The following is a 27,783-nucleotide window of genomic DNA, read 5'->3' as shown; positions in this document are numbered from 1 at the left end:
TGTGTTGAGATCCTGTGCCCTTATGTGAGCCCAAAACAAATAAAATATCTTTCTTTCAAGACAATTTCCTTGAAGCTGCTCAAGGTTGAAATATTCACTTGAACCAATGACTGAAAAATGCAGTAAATTCTTAGCTTCATCCTCAGAAGCAGCCTAAAAAAGTTAGATAAAATCATTATTTAATATCCTTTGATGCAACAGGCATATTTAATGGAAAGGCACAGCCAGCCTTCTCTCCAGTAAGACAATACCAGATTCTGTGGATCACCCCCAGCCTTTAGAAGTAGCTTTTTCTGATGGAAGAGGTTGATATTCTCCTCATTGTGTCATAGAGGCACAGTAGACTTGCCGTGAACTTTGTAGATGTGTGATGCTTCACTAGAGTAGAGGTGAAGCTTCTCTTTCAGTTTGATTCCCACCTGCAAAAGCCATCTCAAGGGAACCTGTGCAGCATCCACAAGGTTTTGTGTTGGCTTTGGGTGAGTGAACTGCAAGTAGCTCTGTGCCCTAGGTTTCCTCACACTTCTTTAAAAGATGTGAATTGACAGCACCAAAGTGAGTTGCATTGATCTTTGTTACTCCCCAACTACTCCAGCTTCATTGCTAATCTCAGTATATTCACTATTTGAGTTAGTTTATTATTAGAAGATGAACTAAGACCACTACCAAACCCCTACTAATGTCCCCCCTCCCTCATCTCCCTGCCACTGAAAGCAATTCATTTACTTTTTTAGATGATTTTTAGCTAACAACAAGTCAAGATTTCTTTTGGTGTAGCTGGGAGTGTATAAATAGATGGGGATTACCTGAAAATGCTGCTAATGAATTAGTATATGTAATGCTCAAAGAAGCTTAGGCACACAATCAAAGAGGTCTGTAAAAAACATCCATAGGTTGTTGAAGAGCAGGGAGCAGTCTGTGCTTACAAAGTCGCACCATGCAGACTTACTGGCAGGAGTATTTACCCTGCCAGCAGTAACTGCAAATTCCCAGGCAAGCTTCTCTAGCAGGGCAGGTGTGGGGCACAGTCTGCTGTGGGAAGCGTGTCCTGGGCACCAACAGCACTGAGTCACTTTGATCAAGGTCTGCATTGCTCTGGAGAACTAAGCCAGTCTTACATAGGGGCATTGCCTTGCAAGTGCCCCCTTGACCTTGGAGAGGAGGAACTGATGCTTGAGTCGAGAAAACCACAGACTCACACCAAATATTCTGAACTGGAAGGGACACATGAGGCTCGTTGACTCCAACTCTTAAGTGAATGGCCTGCATGGGTCAAATTCTCTATGCTGGCACTATTAGCACCAGCCTCTCACCACTGGGCTAATACAGAGCCTAGCTGTCCTTCTGCTGTGTGATGGGGAAAAGGAGGAAAAATAAAAAAAATATTTGATTGATGTGGGAGGCATTTAAGTACCTTTTTTTCAGGGAAATAAAGGGTTCCAGCTACAACACCTTGTGTTGGGTGGAGAGTCTGCTGCTTCTGAACATGGAAGAGAGGTAGAAGCTCTAGGAAATGGCTGGGTAACCTCTGCTTTTGAAGGCCAAGCTAAAACCTGCAGGGGCATATTAGACAGGAGTATAAAATCTTATTGCTGAGACATGATTCTTGTTATTAATCAATGATTAAATAACAATTTATCCATATAAATTCCTCCCACTTTCAAAGCACAAAAGAGCTGTGCTCATTTACTCCAGCCAAGAATTTGATATAATAATTTTGGGAAGCTTACTTTTTCTTTCATGTTCACAAGAGTTTTGTCTCATGTGAAGAGACTGTGGCTTGAATGTTACCTGGCCCATTTTCTGGTGTAGTTAATTGACTTATTTTTTTTTCTCTGCATGCAATTCCATATACAAAAGGATGTTTTAAATCACAGCCAATTGCTGTGAACATTTTCAAGGTGTCTTTTATTAAAAAAAAAGTCCTAAATATTCTGTTTTCTTTTATTCCCACATTATACAGTTGTAAAGTTTTGAAGCAAGCAATATGTTATTCTTATACTAAGCCTTCTAGTCCCAAGCTTTCTGTTTGTTCCAGAAATATCAGACATTCTACACCATTTGTTCCATAAGAATCTAACCCTGTGTACTTCACTAAAACTTCTTGGGATACTTTGATCCAACAAATGCAGCCCAAAAACATCTACATAGGGATAGTTCATAAAAAAAATAAAAGAACACTTAGGGATGACAAGAACTTTATAGAGTGCACGAATATTGTGTGTAGGTCTCTGAATGGTGCTTGGCTCAGCCTTCAATAGGATACATTTCCTGGAATGACAGTGTCATGAAGTCATTTGAGTAGTAATTTGTTTGGAGCAATACCTGTGACTTCTGGCATGTGCTGGAAATTTTAATTCAGGCTCACATATGTTGAGAATAAACACTTGAAATCACTAGGCTGTTAAAATATATAATCTACATTTTATGACCTTGAGTTGAGTGAAGTTGTAGTATCAACAGAAGTGTGTTTTGAGTTGTGATTAAAATGGTCTCTTTAGAGAAAGTCTCAGTTTGTGCAGAGAAGAAATTTGCTGGGAATTCTTTACAAAATGATGATTGGAAGACAAGAGGGACCTTCATCAAAGGGGAAAACTTGAAGAGAAAAGAAAAATTAGAAGGGCAAGTGTTTGAGTTTTGAAGGCTAGATACCGGATGGAGTAAAGAGAAGACTAGAGGAAGGATATAAAAACAATGTACATTGGGGAAAGGAAAATGAGGCAGAAAACAGCGTATCAAAAAATGGAGAGTATGATTAAGAAAAAGAGCAGAGTTAGCAGGAGAAAAAGCATTAAAGCAGTGCTGGAATTAGGCCAGTGCTGGACTGTGGCAGTTCACAAAAGGACCCTGACAGCTCTTGTAATGAGGGACAGGCTAATTGAAATTTGTCCCTCTCCAGTTCTGATGGGTAAATTTCAGTACCGGTGAGGGAAACATACAGAAAAATACAGAATGAGGAAGAGCTCTCCAGCATGACTAGGAACACACTTGTAATACCAAATATAAAAGGAAAGTAATATAATTGTTCCAAATGTTGTTTCTTTCTTTGCAGCATACAGTGAATTATCACTGACATGGAACATAAATGGAGTTCAGTCAAGTTCCAACTTTAAGCACTGGATCAGAGGAGACTTCTTAAATGTAAGTCATTTGGATATTAATATATACATTATTAAAGTTTTCCTGCATATAAAAATTGTTATGATTTGGGGACAAATGAACTGAATATTTTGTGTGTTACTAAATAGCTCAATGTACATTTCAAATGAGAAGCTTAGTGCAGGCTATACCACTGGATCATGGCTGATTCTTCTTTCCAGGGTCTCCTGTAATCAACATTATTGATTATATAAAAGAGGAAGGTATTTATTATGTAGGGTCTGCAGCTATCTATACTAGGAGGTCTGATTTTTCTGGTCTATTTTATCCACCATTAAATCATGGAAGGAAATAGGTGAGGCAAAGGATCCTTGACTTTTTCTAAAGAAGAATCTTCTTTTATGTGAATTAGCGTAATACTTTTTTTAAGAGCAAAGTACATTTTTAAATATAAGGCTAGAAGAAATTGTTTAAATGACCATTTTTTACTTAAACCTAGTGTATTGGGAAAGCAATCATATAGAGTAAAATATACGTGAAACATTTTTCATATAAGGTGGGAAATACTTCTCAACACCCAAAATTATGGGATATACTTCACGTGTACAATTTAAGGGAGAGGCAACTGCTGAGGCAATGCTGATGCAAAATCCATTGAAGATCTGCCCAAGTGGTGAGGGGTGTGGTTCAGCCAAGTGTGCAAACACATGCTAAAATTCATTCCCACTCACAGCATATGCTTACATGTGCTATTGCTTCACCCTCACACACAGTTTATGTCAGCTATAGCATAGTCCCAAAGCTGTAATATCCATCATTTCAGAAGGAATTCAGGCTGTAGGCTGTGGGAGTCAATGTGTTCTCATCAGCTTCTGGGCCCTGCACGTGGGATGAAGCGCTGCTTGTGTCCACCCTTGGCCAAAGGAACATTCTCAGAGCCTTTCCCAGCACCAAGAAGGGCTCTCTGTAGCTGGATAAGGTGTTTTCATCTTGAATTCTTGTAGAATCTCTTTTTGCATTTAGTACAATCCAGCTATTCGGTTAATGTGTTGAGATAATACAGTGATTGGCACCTTAGAAATACTTTAGACAGACAGATAAAAGGATTCCAAATGCATCCTTTGTGGATTTTTAATAAAAGATTTTGCATTGTCCAGTGATGAAAACAAATCATCTGTGGAAAGACAAAACTGTTTTCCATTAGTATCATTCACTGAGGATGTTTGTATGTGTTTGGTGTCTGATAGCATCTTAAACTTAATCATTTAACCATTTTTAGTGACAAGATATGTCACTTGACAAGCACTTGTGCTTTGTATCTGCCTCTTGTTTTCTGTTTTTCCCCGAGTTTCAAGGTCTGGGCAGTATTTTTCACACAATGATGCAATTGATGAGGAGGTGAAGTTTTCTGACAGTAAATTGTTTCTTTACAAAAAATACAAAAGTTCTGGATTTATTTCAAATTCCAGAAAAACTGGTAAATTTTTTTTCCTTCAGGTTTTTTCAACCAGAGTTAGACCAAAGAAACCTCAGTATCATGGATCTCGTGGGGATCCAGTACCAACAGTCACTCTGACTGGACTTGACCCTGCTTTAATTTTCTTTTTGCTGCACTGACATGCCTCCTCTTTCCAAAATTATGAATTACAGAACTATTCACAGAATCATATCACAGAATAGTTTAGGTTGGAGGGGATCTTCAATATCACCTTGTTATCCTAATAGGATGGTGAGGAGGAATTTAAGTGTTCAGTGTGTGGTGACAAACAGTATATTTTATAAATTAATTTCAAGTTAATGCTAAATTATAGAAACACGTACTACATACACTTTACTACTAAAAGAGTTCATCATGTTTAATGTTATTACAGTGAACACCAAAGGATTTAATAATGATTTGCACTTCTTATAGAGTGGTACCAATGTAGTGAAAAGAAGGTTAGCCTAATTAAATTCCACAAACCACTTTAGGGCTCTGCCGTATTGTGGAGACTGTTTTTTATGTTAATTAATTCTGAATGAAAGGTTTCTCAAGTGTTTTAATATTGTTCAAAGAGGCACCTGGAAGTATTTCAATTATTTTTGGGGTTTTTTTGTCCAGGATACTTTGACCAAATAAGCATCATCCATTCCATTATGAACTCCTGCATGCTGTACAAATTATAGTAAATAATAATGAAGTGAATACTGAATTCTAGTATTTTACTGAGAGATGGAGCTGAAGTTGGGTGAGGATATTGCTGTGTTCTGACAACAGACAACTTGGGGAGCAAACCTCAGGCCTATAAATCCAGTTCACTTTCTTGCACTACCGAGTTGCTGGACAATGCATTATGGACTTGTCTCCCCTTTGGAATGGTTTCCAGTCCTAATTCCTAGTGTTCCACAAAAATAAATGCTACACCATATTTGGCTTAGATTCTAGTTGCCACAAATCTGACTTCCTGGTGATCTAGGGCTGTAGTTCCAGGAGTGAAAGGGTACATTTTTGCATGTTATTTGCTTTCTGGTTCTTTTTAATTGCCATAAAGCAGAGAGGCAGAAGACATCTATTGGTAGCATTTTGGTGACCTGCCTAGTTCCTTTTCAGCTTCCCTTAACTGTTGTTGAGTAATACAAACATTTCATACTGGGATTTGCACCAAAAGAAATAGTTGTGAAAAAACAAATGTGAAAATTTGCATTGCCTCTCCTTCTACTGAAATTCTTGGGAATGTTTTTGCTTTTAGCTTTCTAATAGACCTGTTTGGAAATCCTATTCAAGCTGGATTTTTTAAATCCCAATTCCCTTAAGCACATGCTTCATGTGTTAGGCATGTGTTTAAATTCTCTTGATTTAGTGTCATATACTTAAGGGCATTGCTAAATAAAGAAGGGCATGAGCATGTACTTAAATGCTTTGCTGATCAAAGGAGCAAACCTTTTGATTTGATCTACATTTAATGCAAGTTAGATCACCTATCCAGTAGTCAAGAATTTAGTGAAAGTCTCTACTAAAGACAGCTTGTGATTAAGCTGTGTTCTTCTGGTAATGAAAATGGGAAGGGCTGCAAAATACAGCACATTTTTTAATATATTTTCATGACATTGGTTGTAAATTACATTTCCAAGTGCTATAGTCTCACTAAAAATAAAAGAAGGGATCAAGACAGTAAAAATGAAAAGAGAAAAGAGGGGTTTGGTAGTTAAAGACATATATTCAGTCAAAAACCAGAATGATTCAATAAGTTTTATGTTCTTAATATTTTTCTTTCTATGTAAAGTACAGTATGTAACACATCTCTTCCTCCTTACACTAAAAATTTATATTCAGGGTACTCTAATGAAGTACATCTTGAGTCTTCTTTTCATGGCTAATGAGGAGACAACAAGAATTTGACTAATACTAGTACAATTACTGGAGCAGTGAAGCGTGCATCTCTGATTAGATGTGATAATTTGCAAGGCTGGGCTCTTCACATTAAGTTTGCAAACAGTTTAAAAATCACTTCCTCTATTTATCCAGCTAATCTCTGTTTAATGACTCCAGACCTGACAAAAGAAAGAGAAAATGTCTCTTAAAACCCTATACTTCATTTATGAAGCTTGTATATACAGGAGAGGCGTAATTGATAGCAAATTTTTTTCCAGAACACTTTTAGATGAAGCCATGCAGCTGATTTTTTTACTATGTAGTCGTATTTTTATTATTCCTGTAATACTCAGTCTCCTTTGCATAGAGCTTTGTTGTCTTTGTCCGGGTTTAGACAAGCATTTGTACTGATTTTTGGCTCTTTTAGTTTGTTTCTGATTTTCCTTTTGAATTAAATACTTGATAATCCATAGAGTTTGATTTTTTTTTGTTGGATTTGCTTATTTTTTCAGAAAAGGTTGGTAGAGTGACTAGTGATGGTGCTGTTAGGGAATTCTTCATCAGTCATCAGCATCTTGAACTGGGGGTTTTAAATGGAATCAGGCACGTACCATTCCAGATTTTTGAAATATTCCTTCATCTTGGAGGTCTCTGTTCACCATTTGGACTTGAAGCAAAGCTGGCTAAAACAACAGGATCTATGGTTAGAATTCTTGATGAATTTAGTTAAGCAAGCAGAAGCACCTCTTGCTGTCAGTAGGTGGCACTTGTCCTGAGGCAGGAATGAGATGATATTTGAAAAGGACAGCCAGTGGTTTCAGTCAGGCATAAAAATTGATGCCTTGATGCAAAATTCTGTCCCAGAACACATCACTTACAGAAATAAAATATTCTAGGTGTGACTGCAGAGAAAGAACTTCCATTAAAGGATTCACATAAGTTTGCCATGTCACTTGGTACACTCGCACCTGGACCAAGTGCCACTGTATTGTCTCCGCATTCCATAGTGGCATCATTTTACTGCAATTTCTTTTAGGATCCTCTAAAACTGACTCGAAAAACAGACTCAAAATCAATATACTGTCATAGGAAGGTATAAAGGATTCAAGACTGTGAATCCCACAGATATTTTCTGGAGTTTTGCCTAAAATGTGTAAAAGCAGAAGTATGGATAGAGGATCAATGCTCAGCCTGTTGTTTTGTCCATATTTATTTGCTTATACAGCTTCCAGAGAGCATGATCAGCTTTGTGTAAAGTGTCCTGTTGAAGATGGGCTCTGGGATTTCCCTGTCTGCTTTAGTAAGGAATACCCTTTTGTTTCCACTGAAAAGCAGCAGTTGTTGCAAGGATTGTGTGGAACAGACAGAAAATGTGCATCAACTTCCTTCTGGACCTATGGAAGTTATTTGTGTCAGAGAGGATGGAATCCTTAGAGAAGTTTTGGCAGGCTGCATGGAAAGACATCTTTAAATACTGAAGGCATCTGAATATTTCTCCTCTTCCAGACACAAAATAGATAAAAACAGAAAGTTGTAGGGTTTAGTTCTTGGGGATGGCAGCTTCTAAAACTGATCTGAATTCTCAGTAGCAGAGCATCCTCCCTGAGGATTAGGATAGGGTGGAGGCAGTGCAAAATGACATCACTCTTGCTGTTACTAATGTGATGGAAAATGGCCAATGTGACTTCAGAAATGGGAAAAGCAGGTAAAGCATTTTCTTCATTTTTGCTCTGCAGTCTCTCATGGTGGTCCTTATGGGGCCAACTGTCTGATTTCACTCTTTCCCATTACAGAGTAATATATTTAAGGACCTGGAGGTAGTATTTGAATGTGCTCTTAATAGAAAAAAATATTATTCATTCTGCCTAGAACTGGAACTAAGAAAGCCCTTTTTCAGTGAGGAAACATTGAGGGGAAATGACAATATGATCAGGGCTGCACTAAGTGTTCTTTGTTCCCTATGCTATTTAGAACACTTGTTCCTGAATCTGTGCAAGTGCTTCATATGATCGATATTACATTGTAATAATAAGTTTGTTGTTTTAATCACAACAGCAGCACTGTTAAACAAAGGACTGCTTTTGCTCTTGCTCAGTGCCCTGGAAAGCAGCTTAACCCCCAAGAGTGAAGGTGAGGGACTGCAGTGTTTTCATGCAGTTGGATTGTACTTGTGATCAGTGAAATGCTTCCTCACCATCACTCAGTGAGTAGTTCCAAGCAGACGTTCAGTATTGTCTCTAATTTCCAAAACTGCCTGTTAAGCTTTGAGGAGAACTACCAAATTACTCTTCTTCTTGCCTGTGCCCTAAGGCAGAATGCACAGCATTTGAGGAGTGGAGGTACTCAGTGTCCAGCTGCCTGCTGTCTTTGGGGTGTTCTGTGCTGGGACAGAGCATTTAGGAACCATTGAGGCCACAATAGATTTTTAGGACATGTTTGCTTACAAACAGGTTAATGTTAATGCAGTTAAGGGATAAAAAGATAGAAGCAACAAAATCAGTCATTAACTTTAAATTTAGAGGTTTTTGGTTCCAGCTTATGGGATTGGCTAATGAACTACTGCTTTTTCTAGAGCTCACATCTTGGAAAGTTCCTAGGGCTACATAATTCCCACTCCTTTTGAAGCAGATAATTAGTGGAGACACCCTGAGTTAATTCTGCATTTTTTTCCATTCTGAATAGGGTAACACCTTCCTTTTTCTTTTCTGTGTACACATTCTATGACTGTTAAAGGCAGGACAGGAAACTTTTCTCTTTTTTCTAGTGGTTAGATCTTTTTAATTTGCATTCTCTAGTGTAAATAGTAAAGTACATTTTGCCTGGTAGCCAAATAGGGTCTAATTTAGTTCCCTGTTAAATAAATGCAAGCCTTTCAGTAGGCTTTTTAGCTTCATAGTAGATTTATCACTTGTACTCATTTTAAAAGAAACAAAATCACTTGTAAGTTGGACAAAAAAACCAAACCCAAGTATAATGGAAATGCTATGTGGCCAGGAGTCGGTGCTAAAAGGGGTTTTTACTTGAAGAGAATGGCAGCAGTTAGAAGCATGCTCTCAGTTTATCTCAAAACAGACTCATTCTCTGAAATAGATCCCAGTAGTTGCCACATATTTTTAAAAAATCCCCAAAAAATTACTACTCTTCTGTATATGGCCATAGTAAAGCCTTAAGTTAAGTTTGTTGACAGTTCCATAAATTAAAATGTGAGTATAGCAAATTTTTCCTTCCATGGTTTTTCCCTGTCATTATCAATGTAATGGAGCACTGTTTCAAGCATGCAAAGAGTGTCTGTGCCTTTTATCTGTCACCCAATATTCCTAATTCTTTGTAGCGGTGTCTTTGCTTAGTCTCTCTATTTTGTTGCACTCCATAATGAGAAAAATCTGGAACCTAATGAGGCAGCCTAAGTTCCCTTTTATAAATTACACCCAGAATCACCAGTGCTGGCTCTGCTGGCAGCCTGCCTGATACCACGTCCCGCTGCATAGACCTCTCTCCTTCTCTCTCCTTTCCCACTGAGATTGCTCATATGGAAGAGTTTGTGTATCCCTGAGTATGTCCAGGAGAATAAGCAGATCTGTGCTCAAGGCTTTGGAATGGCAGTGTGGAAATCCATGTCCCTGAACATGCAGAGAAATCAATATCATAAATTGCGACAGCATTAGGTTTGCCTCTTTATAAAACAGCAATAATATTCCCTCCTTCCTTTGCATGGATCACAGACTCTTTCAGGAGTAGATGGAGGTCTGGTAATCACAGAAGTACCAGGGTTTTCCCAGGACATTTGTTATTCCACTGTGAGGAATGTTGAATAAGATTGACTAACCAACAGGGAAAGCACTATGAATTCCTAGTTTGCTCAGTCCCCCAGGTTGTTTCCCCCTTTCTGCGTGTCTGATTTATTTGAATCCTCATTTCCTAAGGAAATAAGATTTATCAAAACATCTTTACCTATCTTCCATTTTCAATAAGACATATTTGTGAATAAAGTTCTTAATCACATATAATTCCTAATAAGTAATACCTCTAAAAGCAAATATCTTTTTAATATGTCCACTGAAAAGGGTGAAAAATAAGAATCACTAAAATTCTTACTAAAGAAAAAAAAAAGACACAGAATACTATGTTGTTGATGCTTAGCAGTTTGAAAAAAAAGCAGCTTTTGGAGTGTTTTCTGTTCCAGACATTGGAGAAATCCCTCCTCAACTAAAGCTTCTTTCCTGTGTGTATTACCAGTTTTCAAACACAAAGCAACAGAAAAAAGATTTATTTTTTCCATCTAATACCTGCTGGATATTTAGTTAGGGTGACCTCACACATTCAGTTAAAAGTTAATCAACAAGAAGTCACTTGTCCAGTGAAAACCAGATGTAGTTAACTCCACTGCTCATGGAATGATTTCTCTGTAGATCCTTGTAATTGCTTCCCCAGATGTGAGCTGGCCCCTCTAATCATGGTGCTGTTTCAAACAACTTGTTCACACACTCCCTAGTATTCAAAGCAACTCTTGTACAAAACAAATCATCCTCAAGTTTGGAACAATTAGGGATTGAGCTATTTCTTAAATTGTTATTTAGAAAAGGGCCTTAAATTGTAGCATGGCATTCCAGTTAGTTGTTGCTAATCTAAGGCCGGTGTAGCGCTGTTAGTTAGAAGATTCTCATGGTACAGACAAACTGATGCACAGGAAGTAGCATTTGAAGATGAGGAAGAATTTCTTTGGGGATGACCAAGCACTGGAACACGTTGTCCAGAGGTGTTGTGGAGTCTTCCTCCCTGGAGATAAACCAGAATTGTCTGGACACAATCCTGTGCCATGTGATTGAGGACAGGTCTGCTTGAGCAGGGACATTTGTCTCTTGAAACCTTATCCATTTTGGGATATCTTTCAGCACTCCTTGGTTTTGCTACCTTTAGGGAAAACTTGTGCTATTTCAGCACAAATGGGACTCTGCCTCCTGGATGTTTTGTAGTAGATTTTATTATGCTTTTGTTTGTTGCCTCAGAGACTTTTATCTGTGTAGGCACTTAGCTTAATTTAGTCACCTTTTCAGTTTCCTGAGCTCCATGCCTAAGTCTGGAATTCCAAGAACTGTGAAAATTCTGTTCCACCTAGAAATTCCTTGTGAGCAGAAACTTCAGTTCATTTTCACAGAAATTTTTGGTACAATCTGTAATACAATTGTTGCAAGACAATAATGCCTCTATAATTATCAGGCTTTTTCCTCTTCACAAGCTCTTTACATGTGGGTGTAGCATAAACAAACAGAATGTGAATTCCACTGCAGTATTGATGCCTTCAGAGGCTACCTGGAACAGAGGCTAGGCAGTGTTAAAGAAATAAAGCAGGGATTTATTAAAAGGCCTTCAAAGGATACACCTTGGGCAGCACAAGAGCCCAGCCATGGCTCCACCAAAGATGGATAAGGGGGCCTGAGTTTTCACATTTTTGTAAGTTTTAGTCCATTTACATATTGGGGTTAATTGTCCAATTACAGCTTCAGGTTATGAAGTCCCATCCTCCAGATTGCTCTCCTCAGTTTGATGTTGTTTGAACTTTTTGGGTCTGAAGCTGCAATGGTGTCCCTGGTTCTCAGGTTGGAAAAGGATTGTTCTGTCCAACTAAACTGTGAGGAGAACTTGCTAACACTTTATATGAAGTTCAGAGTTACAGTACAGAAGTTCAGAGTTATTACAGTACAGAATCTGGAAAATATGAAAGATAGAACTTTCATATCACTATCAGCAAGATTTAGCCAAGGTGTGTCACTACCCCAAAAGTAGATTTTGTGCTTGAGGAGTGCTTTTGAGCTGCAAAGTTCCAGATCACAGCTGTTGGCATTTGGATGCGCATCTCTGTTGAAAATGTGCAAAATGTTTGGCACTGTCAGAACAGAAAGTCCACAAAAACACTGATTTTGTGTGGGAACACCTATATGCAACAGCACACCAAAGATTCCTAGAAGGAATCTGCTGCCCTCCTGATGTGTGAGGGTACTTGTTTTTGTGTGTATTTTCCATTAACCCTGAAATAAGTGTTCCTTGCCTTAGAGATTTTAAGGTAGAGGTTTAGTATTTTGGTCATGAAAGTTAAAACAATTACCTCATTCATAAGGCAGGAATTTTAATTGAGATCACCAAGGTTGAAAAACAAGTGACTTATTCACAAGTAGAATTATACGTTTTTCCTAGCCTTTTCCTCTAAATATTTGATCACAGAAGGCCTTGTTTTAGACCAACTGCAGCAGAAGAAAACATTACTCTTAGATTTTATATTCTGTGAGTCACTGGAAGTTGGTAACACACAGCTATATTTATCTTGTCCTGTCATTTCAGATGTACCTTACCCCACTCTATGGAATCATTTCTTATAGATGCTGGCAGCAGTCCTTGCCATCTCATACCTGATTTTTTTTTTAAGCTATACTTGTTTATTTTAGTCAGGTTGCTTCATACCCTGTTCAGAAATGAAATGTTTTCTCTGTGTATGGAATTTGACAGAAATGAAGAAAAATCTCATCCATTTTCCTCAGTTGTCCTTACCTCATATGAAGGAAAACATTCACAGCTGTCTCTAGTGTCCTGCAATGCAATAATTTTTCTCAGAGGTAGACTAATACCTGAAAACCTGCTGACAAGGCCACTTACCTTCTGCACTTGGTACTGTAATGTCTGGACACTGGGAGTACAAGTATGATCACTTTAAGTTTCTATTAAGCTCATTACCCCTTTAAATAAAGTTTTCTATTTAGGCTAACAGACAAGGTACAAGGATTTTTTACTGACACTGAGATGAATAATTTGCAAAACACCCCAGGGAGCCATGCACAAAGATCTTACTAAAAATCAACAACATTTCTACTCGGAAGAAAATTTTCTCCTTGGAAAATTACTGCAGACACGTATTAGGAATTACAGTCAAAGAAATCTTCATCACATGAGTTGATTTCTTTCCTCTTTCTCATTGGGCTCATCTTTCTTTCATATGAGTGTGGTGGACAGTGCTGTGCCATTGAGGCACGTGCCCAGTGTAAAGCTGCCTTGAGCTGGTTTGAGTGCCAATTGCTGCTCTAACAACCATTTTTAAGAAGGCAGCATGAAATTAATATGCTACAATCTGCACAAAAGGAAGATAAAGCAAATGTAAACTTAGATCAGATAATTAATATGCTTTTGTGCATAGTACTTGTAACAAATCCCAAGGAACCATTCCATGTTATTTTAAAGCAAAAAGGTTAAATGTGTAAACGTGATGAAGTTCCTCTTTCACTCTTTGAAATGACCTAGATGAAACAGGGGGATTTTTTATTTAAAGTCAAGAAAATGCAAGAGATAGAGGATATAAAACATTTCAACCTCAAACCAATCATTCTAACTTTACAAACTGAAAAAAAATATGGATCTTTCCTGTGATTATCTAAACAGAAAGGCTGAGACACTTCTTTTAGAGATGGTAAACAGCACAATGAATCGCAATAGTGCTGGAACAGAATAAGACCTTCATAAGCAGAAAAGAGTGTAATGTATATTCTGGAGGATACACAGGGGTGTGTTTCTATTTTTTTTTAATCTTTCTTGGTTTTTCTTTTGGAAAAAGACTAACTAAATGTTACCACTGAGTCAGGTAATTGACCTGAGTATCTGAATGTCAATCACTGCATGAATAACAGCAAATACCTGGCATATGTAAGAGAAAAAGTTACTTGCTGAGTAACCTGCAACAGAGAAAACTGTGATCCCAGTGCAGTTCCACAATCCGTGGTTAATGCTGTAGTAGCATCTGCAGTATGTCACTGCAGTCTCACACAGCAAAAGCAGGTGTGTATGAAGGAAGAAGGCCTTTACAAGCCAAATTCCGTGGTATGAAGTCAGTAGTGGCTACACCCTAAGAAGGTTTGAATTAGACTTTAAGCACTAATTCAATTTTGCTAAATTGTAGTACATAACTGTTATCCTGATGGTAAAAAATTTTATTCTTTCCTGTGTATCTGGGGTTTTATCCCATTACATGCTGACCTTGCTTATATAATTGACAAAAGGGTATTCCATTAAAAGTAAAAGCTTTTTTATTTAATTTTGTCCATATGGTTCAATTTTTAATGTCCATCCTCTTAGTGACCAAACATTTACCAGGTTCACTAACTTTCTGTAGATGACTGTATATCATGGCTCAGTTGCTCTGAGGTCAATCCACTGTTTTCCTATTTATTCACCTAAAAAAATAAACAGAGTTTCTTGTCCAGACCGGCCATTTTCTAAGATAGTACATAGAATAAGTCACAATTTTCAGGCACTGGGACTAATTTTTTTTGCATATAGGTATGCATTTTGGATATATATCAACATTGTTAAACCAAAAAATGTCAGGCTTTTCTATGACCTTTTTTTTTTTTTACTTAGATAGAAATTGATGAGTACATGATAGCCTATATTGCTAATATTGCTAATCTGAATTTCAGTCTGTTTTTGTTACTGCTGTGTACACCGGAAATCTGTCAAACTACTAAGTTGCATGACTAGGTGATGGTTTAGCTAGTTTGATAGTTAAAGAGAGGCAGACCTGGAACTACTATGTCTGTCCTAGAGGTTTCAAACCAGTGATAACACAGGGAAAATTATAATATCTAGTCAAAATTATAAATTGAAGTGTAAAACTGTGAGGGTTTAGGTATGGCAGAAGAGCTACCAATTAAATTTATTTTTGCAGTGGAAATAAAATGGATTAGATTCTCTAGGTTCTTCACACAAAAAAAAAAAGGGATAGATTGAATCTTCTGAGATATTCAGTTCTGTCCACTACTTCTCAGCTGTATGCCGTTAGGAGGCAGGCAAATCCTTCCAGCAGTGCTGTTAAAGCAGTTTTTAAAATATTTATAGGTGGGGTGTACCATCAGCCTCAGCACTGGGGTATTTCAGGTTTCCACTCGGTGCTCTCCACTCCATTGCAGAGACTGAGAAGTAGCTGTAGCTATAGTACAGGTTCTGGTTTATGCAATCCTGAAAAAAAGAACATTTATGACCAAAAAATAATTGAAAATTGATTGAGAGGAATAATTTTACTTTTTTTTTTGCTTTTCCTTTTTTGTTTTGTTTTAAATTTCAAAAAACTAAACTAATTAATTTTAAAAATAAACTAAGAACAAACTCAGGCCTTTTATGACAAGGGGAGCTTCTAGCCACACAGTATCTATCAGGATCATTGCAAGTTGTTTGCAGTGTAGTATGGAAAATAGTTGTGCAATGGTGGAGTGTCCTGGTCACTTCAGTAAAGCAGTGATGCTTTGAAGGCTTCTAGTATTTTTCATCCATGTCTTCATCTTTGTTTAGTTAGAGGATGTCTCTGTGTTGTCTGTGAAAAACCATGATGGTGCTACAATAGCTGCATTAAAGCCTTTATAGCCTATAGAAGTTTTGTGCTTGGATTTATTAAAGGAATGGAATATCACAGTAAGACAGAAGTTAAGTTTTCACCCTTTGGAAAATTCATAATGACTTTTGTTGTGAACTAAATAAGGAAAAAGCATCAGAGATGAAATTTTGAGAAACAACAGATTTCTGCACTTTGAAATTATTAGTTACAATACATACCACATTTTGCATAGGACCAAATATTTTTTTGGAAAAAATAATTCAACATTTCACATGATATTATCTTCCTTTAAGTATTTTTCAGTTATTACTGAAAACTTTCCTTCTGATTCCATTTCCCCATCTGTTCCTGGCAAAGCATTTCATATATGTATAAACTTTCCAATACTTTGCTTTTATGGCTTTGCTACTAACATACAAGAGTACTGTCACAAACTTGTATGTGTAAAGTGGAGATAGCATCTCATGGCATATTTATCAACTGGCTTTCAGAGATCTGTTAGATAGGACATATTTTGGTAGAAAGAGGCATTTATGTTCATAAATTAGGTTGCTGGTCTGTAGTTATATTTGTGTGGAAGGTACAACCTGCTTATCTGATAAGGTCTTAATTAAATCTTGGGAGCAGTAGATGTCTCATGAATTCATTTCATGAAATGAAAGAAATTTAATATAAATGCAGTACAATACATAAGTAAAAGACTAAACAATTGTACTAGAACTAATGGAATAGATCTTAAATTAGTTGCATGTAGTTTTTGTTTGGGATCCATCAGCTGACAGGGACTATAGGTAAAGCTTTAACTCATTAATACCTGGCCCATGAAGGAAGGTAGGAACTAAAGTCAAAGGTCTTTCAGCTGAATGAGTTTTCTTATATGTAAAAATGCCAAAAGACAGTTGGTGGAAACTAAAACACTCATGTTCATAAATGTTGCCCAGCTGTTTCTGCATCTAACAAAACCTTTAGAAAGTAAGGACCACAAAAGCTGAGGTACCCTGTCTGGATTATCCAGGACCAGCAACCTTGAAAGGACTTGACACTTGCCTTGGGAAAACTGGCTGTCCTGAGATTTGCCCCAAAAGTGAAGTGTGGAACCTAAGCAAGTTGTCCCAAAACTGGGCACAGTCCTGCAGAATTTGTCTCTGAGGTTGTGGCAGAAACTGCAAGCTGTGTCCTGAGGAGGGAGCCCCCAGAGCAGCCCCAGCAGGGTGGCCCTGGAGCAGCATCTGGTGGCACACCCAGCTGGAGCCCTGGCGCTGCCCCCCTGCCACTTCCTGCTGGGAAGCATGGCTGAAGAATTGGGTGAAAACATGGGAATAGTTGTCCTGTGACTTCAGGGCTGGAACTCCCAGCAGGTCTGTCCAGAATCCATCAGTTTTGAGAATTATAAGGCTTACAGAAAATGAGTCAGTGAGTGCAGATGCAGGGTCCTGAGAACTTATTTTCTATGGAAAAAATGTGGGTTTGACAATGTCTTGCTGTCAACTCAAATTTGTCCAAACCTGAACTCTAGAGCATGCATAGATCTCGGGAATTGTAAAGTACTTTTTGACTAGTTTTCTTTACAGCTATAACCATGATTTTTAAATTTTTTTTCTGCATAATTTTTGCTGTCTTCCTTCACTTTTTTAGCTCAGCATACTATTTTTTTTCCCAGAACTGGTGTCTCTTTAGAACAGAGTCCTCTTTGACCAAGTATAGAGAGGTATATTTCCAGGAGACAAAAAACCAGTGTGAGAGTAAAATACCCTTAAGAGCTTCTTAACACGCAGAAAATAAAACACACATTTCTTTATAGGATTTTTTTTTTTCCGGAGTAAGGGGTGATAAGATGGGGAAAGTCATTCATCTACCCTGTTATACACTTGCCTTCCACATGGGACCTCTGTCTTTTAGGCAGCTGAAGGTTTTGCACACATTCCTTTAACATACACAGTTGGTGTGTGTCTAAATCCTGTGATGCACAGAAGTCACCTCTTGAGGAGGGGTTTAGTCCAATGCCAGTTGATGGAATCCTTGGCACTGATTCCTAAGAAATTTAGATCAGTCCTTAGGAAGGCACAAATACCAGCTGTAATATTTTTAAGAGGGTCACAGGTTGGTTATGGAGAAAAAAAGGTAACATGAGTTGTCACATAGAATGCTTTCCAATTCGTTGAGTTACTGGCCAGCTTCTGAAATTTCTCACGCTTAATCTAACAGGGAGTGTGCCTGAGCAAAGGAAGCTGTAAGAACCAGGAAAGGAGTGAAGGCAAGGTTTAAACACAGACAAGCTGCGTTGCAGTTACTAATGTGTTTTCCCTAATAAAATGTAGCTGCCAGCATTTCATATTTTTCTCACACAACACTACCCAGATGGGGAGATGCAGAGATGCCCCATGTCCCTTCAGATAAACCATGCACATTTGCTAGCAATTGAACAGGAGAGAGGGAGGGGTTTCTGTTGGCTTTTGCTGATATTGTCTGGTTTATATTAGGCTGGAATTTCTGAGATTGGGAATGTATTGCTCTAACAAACAGTGGTTGCTATAGAAAGTGTAGGATCATCTATCCTGTGTATGTGGGAGCTATCCTACATATACAAAATAGGCCTGAATACTGACAGCTTCCTGGAACTGGAGTGTTGGGGGAAGAGTGTTGGGTCACTTGTACTGTTATACTTGTGACTTCATGCCTTGCATTTGTCGCATTTACTCTTGCCATTGTAATAATTACGTGTCGTCTCCAGGAATCTGTGTGGGCTGTCACCAGTGTGCCATTTTGTATTTTCCATCTTCAGTTCCATCTAGGACAAGATGATGCTTGGGAGTAGCCAGAATAGATTGATGAGAGCAAACTGTGCCTGAACAATCTGCAGGCTTGCTTAGGATGAAATAAGTGGTTCTGTGGACTAGTAAAGAAGTGGATGTCTCCTATCCTGACTTTAATAGAGGCTCCCTTGATAGAAGGTGGGAAAAAATCTGCAAATATGTGAAATTAACATAACTGAATATTTGAAATCTAGTTTGTTCAGAAAATAATACGGAGAACTTCTGTAGTGTTAATCTGCAGTATCTGTTATTGCCTACCGTACCTATTAGTAGTCCACTTTTCCCCAACCTTTACTTGGATGTCAGGTGGCAGAAGTCTTGCTGGGGGAAGGCCATGTGGCCACACTGCTTCCAGTTCTTCCTGTGCCATGGAGATCACTCATAACTGTGTGGTAGTTGTAGCTTCCTGATATATCAGAAAACAATTGCCATCCTGTTCCCCAAAGACCAGCAGATTTGAGGGGTTTGGCTTCAGCATCTTTCAAATTCCATATCTCAACAGCTTGCACTGCATGCCAAGTGCATTCACAAAGTTCAGTAATAAATTTGATAATATTGTCTTTTGAAGGAATGTGTGTCACTGAGCCAGCACATACTGACTGCACACACAGCAATGCTCTGTATTTTCCTAGCTCTGTGATATAATGACAGAAGGGGGGAGGGGGGGGAAACCAGACATGGAAATATAAAGAAACCAGAAAGCCTAGGCTCAGGGCACTTGCTAATGATACTGTGCAGAAAAACTGAAAATATGTTAGTACAGATAGAGCCTGGGAGTATACAGCATTTGAATTTTGATCAGCTTTTCGTACATGCAGCTCTCAAAGTAGCAGGCATATTTATGAGGTTCAGACTAGATTTGCTGTCACAGACATTGTTTCATGGTGGTGTGGTTTAACCCCAGCTGGCAGCTAAGGACCATGCAGCCACTTTCTCATGCACCAGGGGGGTAGGGAAGAGAATAGGAAAAAAAGGTAAAACCTGGGGGTTGAGATAGAAGCAATTTAATAATTGAAATAAAATCATCACAATGGAAATGGAGGGAAGAAAAAGAGAAATAAATAAAATGCAAGAGACAGGTGATGCACAACAAAATTGCTCATGATCCACTGAGCAGTGTTCAACCCATCCCCGAGCAATGACTGGCATCTCTCAACCTGTCCCAGTTTATATACTGGGCATAATGCTCCTGTAGTATGGAATATCCCTTTGGCCAGTTCAGCTCATCTGTCCTGGCTGTGCTGCCTCCCAGCTTCTTGAGTACCTCCTCACTGGCAAGGCAGGGGAAACTGGAAGGTCCTTGACTGAGGGCCAGTGCCATGTAGTGCCAACTAAAAAAAAAAGGTATGTTATCAACATTGTCCTGCTGAATCAAAAACACAACACTGTACCAGCTACTAGGAAGAAATTTAACTCTATCCCAGCCAAACCCAGGACAGATTGACACACTCCATTCCTTCCCTACTATGCAAAATCAGCTTACTCTAAGCCTCCAAGCAGGGTTCAGAAACTCTAAGCCCAGCTTTTCCATGCTCCCTGCACCCAAAGGCAACTCAAACTGTGACTGAAAGGAGTAGGATGTTTGAAGTGGAGGTGGTGATGCTGTGCTTCCACTAACATCTGGTCATTAATTTCAGCTTTGGGGACTTCCAAAATGTTGGCAAACACAGCTCCAGCTGGCCTGGGGCCTGTGGCTTCTCTATCAGCAGGTAAATAGGCCAGATGGTCTCTAATTTTACCACTGTTTCTAGTATGGATGATGAGCCTTGGTCCCTAGAGGGCAATGCACCTTCTAAATGCTGAACGATTTTATCCACCTTTTGACCACACAGAAACAATGCAAGTATTAGAAGAGTAGCAAAATTTTTAGAGCAATGGCTACAAAGAAAGTCTGAATGTGAGAGGCTGAGAAGAAGCAGCAATGATAATCTAGCTTTCCTCTTTCCATTTCAGAATGGCAAAGTCTAGAAATCCTTTCTGAACAGCTGCACTTCCATTTGTGTTTGCTATAAAACAAAACTGTTTCACTTGTAGGAAGAAACTGGAGAAAACTGTTTTGTCTTTGCCATTTCTGTTCCTTTCAGCAAACAACAACAGACAAAAAAAATCAGATACAGAATCAAATGAAAAAATCCTCCAAATCCTGTCAAGTCTTCTCTAGAGCTGTAGAGCTAAGATGTGCATTAGAAAGCTGAAAGAATCCAAATTTAAGTGCTTTATCTTCAATACTTACTGGAGGGAGTTTTTGTCATAGCTGCATGCAGCATAAAAACTTGTAGCAGGGTGGGAGGATGAGATTTGGGAGAATCTGGAGCTGAAACCTAAGGCAATATTCAGGCAGTGATTATGCAATTGTTGCGTAATGTGCAGAATGCTTGCATGAATAATCCTGTTAACATCAGAGTTTCGCAATCAAGCAATTGAACACTGCACTGTTTAAAATCATCTGCATTTATGATGGAAAAGTCAACAAAATCACCATTATAAGAATAGTGGTTTCATAAATATAGGCTTTCTCAGTGGGGGTGGAGTGTAACAATGTCAGAGGAAAGAATAGAGGAAAACGTTTTCTCAATTTACATATAGCAGGAAGGATTGGGTTCAAGGGTTTCCCCTGGGAAATGGAAAAGGCATAGACGATTATTATGGATGTCATTAATTTATTTGTTATGCCTGAGAAGCACTTTGAACAGTAGGATTGACAAAACTGAAAGGAAAAGGGGGGGGAAATACACTCGTCACCTGAACAATGAGCAATTTTTTTGTTTGTATCTAGCAAGTGCCAGAGCCAGCATAGGCGGAAGGCTCCCAAGCACTGGCGGGTTCTCTGCGCTCGCGAGGCAGGAGCTGCTGCCGCAGGTGCCGCCGCGCTGCCCCCGCCCCGCAGCCAGGGCCGGGAGGGGCGAGCCGCGGGCTGCCGGCGGCAGCGAACGTGCTGTCAGCTCCGCGGCTGGAAAAGCCGCAGCTCCCCTGCGAGCCGTTTCTGCGCTCCCAGCGGGGGAACACACACGCTGAGCCTGCGCTGCTGCCAAGGGCGGGCCCGGCTCGGGCTGCGCGCGGGGCGGCGGCGGCGCTGGCTCGGCGAGAGAGAGCCCTGTGCCACCTCCCGCAGCTCCAGAGCAGCCCGAGCTCCGCGCAAACACAGCTGCTGCCAGCCATGCTGGGGAAAACAAGTCATTAGATAGCTGATAGATGAAGTTTAAGCTAGATGCCAAAGCAGAAGTAAACCTCTGTTAGACTGCCTTTTTTGTTCGGTTGTTTTGGGTTGGTTTTTTTCCAGAGGGTTTAAGGCTATGGAAAAATGAGTGGGTCAATAGAGATGTATCTCTAGGTATGGATGACAGCTGAAATTTAACCAGAGTTCACGTTGCCAGGAAGAATTTGAATGTTTAGGTGCTGATAGCTGAAGAATGTGTAGAGTCATCTGTGCAAAAAAACCTGAGAAAATCTGTAGCTGATGGAGGAAAGTAATCTGCTTTTATCTCATGCCACACTATTTGAAAAAGCAAATTCAGTGCCCTAAATGCCAAGAGCTGTAGAACACTGGAGCCTTTCAAAGCGAGTGTGCTTCTAGGTGGATTTATTCATTAGCCTTGTAAAGGTTTTGACATGCCAGAAAGTACAACCATTTTCAGACCAAATAGAACTGGTGTAACATAAATAATATTTTTATAGATGTTCCTATGCAACAATCTATGTCAGGAGAAAAACTGTGAGGCAATCTTCCCTATTCTGGTTTCTCCTATATTCTGTATAAAAATAGTCAGCTAGTAGACTTCCATGCTTGTTGATTTCTTGGATATATGTAATACATTTGGATGTTGTAATAATCTTAAAGTTTTATTTCTATGGGAAAATACATCTGGAGAATGTACTGAAGGCATAGTTCATTTCTCTTTGTTAGCCAGCATGCTATTTTGGTGCTTTCCAGAGTGCAAATAAGGTTCCCAAAGTGTTCTAGGAAACAAATTGGAAAGAGCTACTAAAGGTATACACCTTCGCTTTAAAAACTGTATTTTAGAGTATGGCAGTTTGCATTTTCATTTTTGGGAAGATAATGAATAATTGGTATGAACAGGAAAATCTCCACTAACATCAGTGCAGCTGCATTCATTTAGATCAGTTGAGGATCTGATTCACTGTATGACAAAATGTCTCCACTAATATAATTAGCTAAAGCTGCAATCAAAGCCCAGCAGGGATGTGGGTTGTTGCAGCAATGTGAAATAAAAAAAAGAAGCAAATCTGAAAGTTTCCAATATACCAATATATATGAATATGTTCAGCTACAACTCCTGTTCCATTTTTAAGTGTTTATGGATGTGATAAGTTGGGGTACCATGCCAGGATGAGAGGCAGCTAGCTGAATTGGGAGAGTTTGCCTTATAATTAAGAAAATTACTTTTTCCCTTGCCTTCATTCAAGTATTGAGCAATGTAGATCTGTGGCTGCTGGCTGAGCAGCAGAGAGAGCTGCTACCAGGGCTTACATTGTCCATTTTCTTATTTACTCCTTGCAAGGCTCTGTGTTTGGCTCATCATAGGCATGTCTTCTCTGTGCTTCAGTGCTCTCATTCCCACACCTGCCTGCCAAGATCTCTGAGGCTGACTTGCTCTCACCCTGTGCCTCCTGCAGGGAATTAGTGCTCAAGTAGCTGATGGTTTCTGTCCTCTCCAGCAGCACCAAGTAGAGTCACCGCAGTGATCACAAGAAATAAACACTTACTGGAATAACCCAAATGTACAAACTATTAAGAAGTACAAGCTTGACAAAGACAAAAGTGTCCAACATAGCCTTTGACTCAGTTTAACAAAGTGGACCTCTGCCTCATATGGTCATTTTTTTCCAGGCTACTGAAATATCCAGGAGTCTCAGCCTTTTTTTGGCTTCTGATCTAAGCAGGAAGACAGGGGAGATACATCAAAGTCTTTATCACTGCCATTGTAAACAGTTTGAGTATTTGCTGTGGAAATGTGTTTCTATGGGGGGGGGGGGTCAGGCTGTAATATCTTGTACCTTGTCAGCACAAACACTTCAGTGCCACATGCTCCCACTAACAGAAGAATTATATTTTTATACATCCAGTCCTTTAGAGAGAGTACAGTCCTTTTTGTTTTCAGTGGTGTGGTGGGCACAAAGAGAAAGCTGCTTCTGGTAATATGTGTAGATAAAATACAAACAACCATTCAAAACAATGTGTTGCATCTTTGTGTCAGTGGACCCTCACCAAAACCTCATAGTATCATATCAATGCCAAAAGGGACAGGTGAAGAGATGAATAATGAATGACTGTTTCTTTTTGGTGTTGTTCATTCCTGCTCTAGCAACAGAAAGGAGCTATGCAATAAGAGAAACCCCAGAAGGAATGAAAAACCAGAACTCACAGTGCCTTGAGAGAGGAGACAAATTCTACTGCCAGAGTGCAGGTCCTTCTCTTGTCTTCCAGAGTTCAGATTTCCTAATAATGGATAGAAATCCATAGCTAATGACAATAATGGTGCGTAGGAAAAGCTACCTTCCTTAAGTTGATCTTTCGTAACCAGGAGACTGAAAATAAAAATATCAGAGCTAGGAATTTCAAGAAAGAATATACCTTGAAATACCATCATAACAAATTCCTGCTTGTAGTAAATTTCTGTCCTAGGAATTCTGGTTGTGTCTTAATTTCTCCATAAGTCTGTAAGACCACTATATTATTAGTAGTGGTATTTCTAACATTTTTTCCTTACTATTCTGAGGTTCTCTTTGTTCAAAATGCCTTAATTCTTTAATCCCCAAAGGAAGTAAAATTTGCTAATTTCTTCTCAGTTTCACATTTATCGTTATTTTTGAGGATGGTTATCGATTTTTCAGATATCATAGAGTTTAGGTAAAAATATTAATGACTAACAGGTCTATGTAGAGCAAAAGGCAGTACAAAGGTAGTAAATGGTGGTGTACATTGCTCAGAATTTGCTCTAATATATTCACTAGGCTACTAAGAAAGAATTTGACACACTGGGAGTTACAGGGTTACTGTTGGTACTGTTTTCACACTGCAGTTCTTTAGAACTGTGTGGCTGTTTTCTATTCATCACTTACTTGCAGCCTGGGTGGAACTGGAGTTTCTGCTACTTACTTGCTCAAAAGAATGTGAATTTGGTCAGGTTTTTCTAAAATTAAGCAGTAGCTGTTGCAATTATTATTAGCTGTGCTGTCTGCTAATATCAGCTGACAGGAAGTTTTTCAGATTAGGTTTTTGGTTTCATAATTTTAGTAGCAACTTAATAAAAAAATATCCTCTTAATAAACTGCACTGAATTGCAGTTTAGAATTTAGTAAAAATTAATTCCTTATGGCCAAGGTTTGTAAAATATGGATTGTTTATCATATTTTTAAAAAACCAAATCCTTTTAATTCTTTACAGTGTCCCACTCCATAAAAGACATTTTTCTTTCCTTCAAACTGCACATAGTGACACTTAAAGACCTATGTAATGATAGTTTTATTTTTTAAGAGTCTGAACAATATGCTTGGAGAACAAACTTCTGCACATATGTGTCAGATTTTCTGGTTTATTTTAAAGCATTTTGGTAAGCAAATACCTCACTTCCTGTCTGTGAGCTCGTCAGAGCACACTCTTGTGCATGTACAGTCCAGAGTCCAGGAAAACAGGACTGCTTGTGTTAGAGACAAATCAAGCATATGCATTTTTCTACCAAATATCTGGAGATATTAGCTAGGCCACTTAAAACTTTTTTTAAAATTTTCCAAATTAAAGGGGAAAAAGGATTGCAAATTATTGAAATACTTTATATGGATTGATCATCAACTATCTGTTGGTCTGCCTAGGATTTTATCTTTGTACCTATTAACTTGGATTTGAGAAAAGTCTAAATCTTATGTTTGGATGTTGAAACTTTTTTGAGGTGTTAGCTGACAAAGAGCAGCAAAGACAAATGCTAATAAAAACAAAAGCTGGCAAACTAAGGGAAAGTTTCCCAATCTAAGTTGTATTGTTGAAGTAACCGAGCTTCCTGCTTCAAAGAAAAGCAAACAGTCTCCAGTTGTATCCCTCTGAGATGCAATACACTATTGAGAAATTTTTACATTCCAGACATACTTCTGGGTCTAAGTCTGAAAACATCTGCAAAGAACAGATGTCTTTAGGTGACTATACCTGTATTATAGGTCAGGGAATTTAGGAACTTTTTGAAAGAAAATAGTTGTCTTGAGACACTAATATGCTCTTCAGTGCAAGCATCTGTCATGGAAGTCCTAGTGGATTTTGAGTTCTCTATCAACAAATTAAGAATGGGATTGAGAAGTGCTATAGTGTGGTTCATATCACTTTTGACTAGAGAAAATTGAAGAGATAAAGCCTCACTGAGGTTTAATGACTCCTTTCCTGGTTTACCTTTGCACAGTTTTTGGCCCAGAAACAGAGATCAGTGGACGTTTGAGATTGGCAGGGACCTTCTGAGATCCAGTTTTTGGTCCAGCCCCCCAGTTCAAGCAGGGTCACCTAATTACAAGAGGCTGCCACAGCAGGGACTGTGACCAGTCAGGTTTTGAGTATCTCCAGGGATAAAGATTCTGCAACCTCTCTAGACAACCTGTTCTTATTCAAGTTGCGATTTTGGGTTTTTTTATTGAGATGGAAATTCATGTCTCAAGTTGTGCCTATTGCCTCTTCTTGTGACTATGAGCACCACTGACCACTATCAGTCATTGACTATCAGCTCACATCATGCAAAAATAACAGTTTGCCTCACTGGAAATGTATTTCCCATTGCAACTCCAATAGCTATGAACTGGCTCAAGAAAGACAGGCAACAAGATCAGTTTTCCTGGTGATCAGTTTTCCCTGCTGACATTTGGTGAACCAGACATTGCAGAAAAATATATAAATCTAAAGCAGAAAATCTGTCATTTTAAGAGTAACTGTATTTGTGTAGAACCCAAAGTGTTTTCCAGATAAAATGAGGTAATGCAAAACTGTGGTCATGCCCAAAGCCAAGGAGCAGCTGACTAGAGCTGAGAACAGATTTTGCATTAGACCTCCAACCCAAACAAGCCCAGAATCAAGGGTGGGTTTTGTGTAGTTTCAGCAATCCTAGTGGAAACATTGCAGACGTGAGCCTGCATTTAGGTACTTGAGTTGGTGTTTTTTGCCCTTTCCCTTTGGCCAGGTTAGGGTTTTCTTCAAGCAACGTAAATCTGTCTGAGCCTACAAGGTCTCTGCATGAGTTTTAAACAAATTCCACACTTCACCATGAATATTGAACTCTTCATACTCTGGTTGGAATTCTGTGATGGAATACTGAAAGCTTGAGACAGAAAACTCATAGTGCTGAATTGATGACTAACACTGAAATCAAGTTAAAGACAAGCTCTTACCTTAGAAAACAGATTTTTATGGGAAGGCATTCCTTCTCAACAAGATTGAACATTAGGGTCAGGTCTGTGCTTGCTTTACCGTGCTGAAAAGGCCTGTGTGATGGCAGACTGGAACATGACAAAAGGGTAAGAGCCTCCCAGCTCTGGAAACCACTTTTACTATTTCATGATGGAGATATTCCCTCATAAAGAGGGTGTATCCATGTCTTCTTAAACACAGTCAAACTTTCTGTATTTCTGAGGGAAAGATGAGTGAGAGAACTACTGCATTTCAACTGCTTTTCTAAAGAGTCACTATTTTGGGCTGTCTTCCTCTTCTTAAAACCCAAGCTGTGTGATTAGAACCCTGTGGAAAACTTGCATGCCAGATGAGCTGTGTCTGTAGTGTGCTGACAGCTGTGTGAAGCTGGCAGTGCTGATCCAAGGGTGTGGAGAAGGGCAGTGCAGCACACCCAGGTGAGGCACTGCTTGGAGCCAGCTCACCTGCAACGAGCAGCCCGAGGCTGGGTCACTGCAGGGCGGGCAGGGTTGGTCCCTGCAGGGCACAGGCAGGGCTTCCTCAGGCTGCTGCTTGCAAAGTCTCCAGGATGTGTATACTGGAAACCTCACTTGGAAGAGAGCAGCGGGGTGTATTTGTATTAGAAGGTTAAGACTTGATGTGATCAAGCTACCAAACAAAAATTGAATTGTGGGTAAATAATAATAATGTATATAACATTGAGAAACAGATCAAGAAGAAAATAGCCAAGTGCCTACATGAACTATGAGAT

The 27,783-nt window shown here is 39.0% G+C and overlaps 1 long non-coding RNA gene across 6 annotated transcripts in view; it reads left to right on the top strand.

Annotated features, from left to right (window-relative positions):
* The window catches only part of LOC135306432 (uncharacterized), a 327,734-nt gene that overhangs the window by 193,043 nt on the left and 106,908 nt on the right, over positions 1–27,783 (top strand). For all 6 annotated transcript variants that reach the window (XR_010367252.1, XR_010367249.1, XR_010367250.1 and 3 more), the window contains one exon: positions 3,053–3,141. This is a non-coding gene — a long non-coding RNA (uncharacterized LOC135306432). The remainder of the gene's footprint in view (positions 1–3,052; positions 3,142–27,783) is intronic.

This window comes from Passer domesticus, chromosome 8, assembly GCF_036417665.1.
Source record: "Passer domesticus isolate bPasDom1 chromosome 8, bPasDom1.hap1, whole genome shotgun sequence".
Lineage (NCBI taxonomy): Eukaryota > Metazoa > Chordata > Aves > Passeriformes > Passeridae > Passer > Passer domesticus.
Note: the sequence above shows the minus strand (reverse complement) of the source record. Positions and strands in the feature narration are given on the sequence as shown.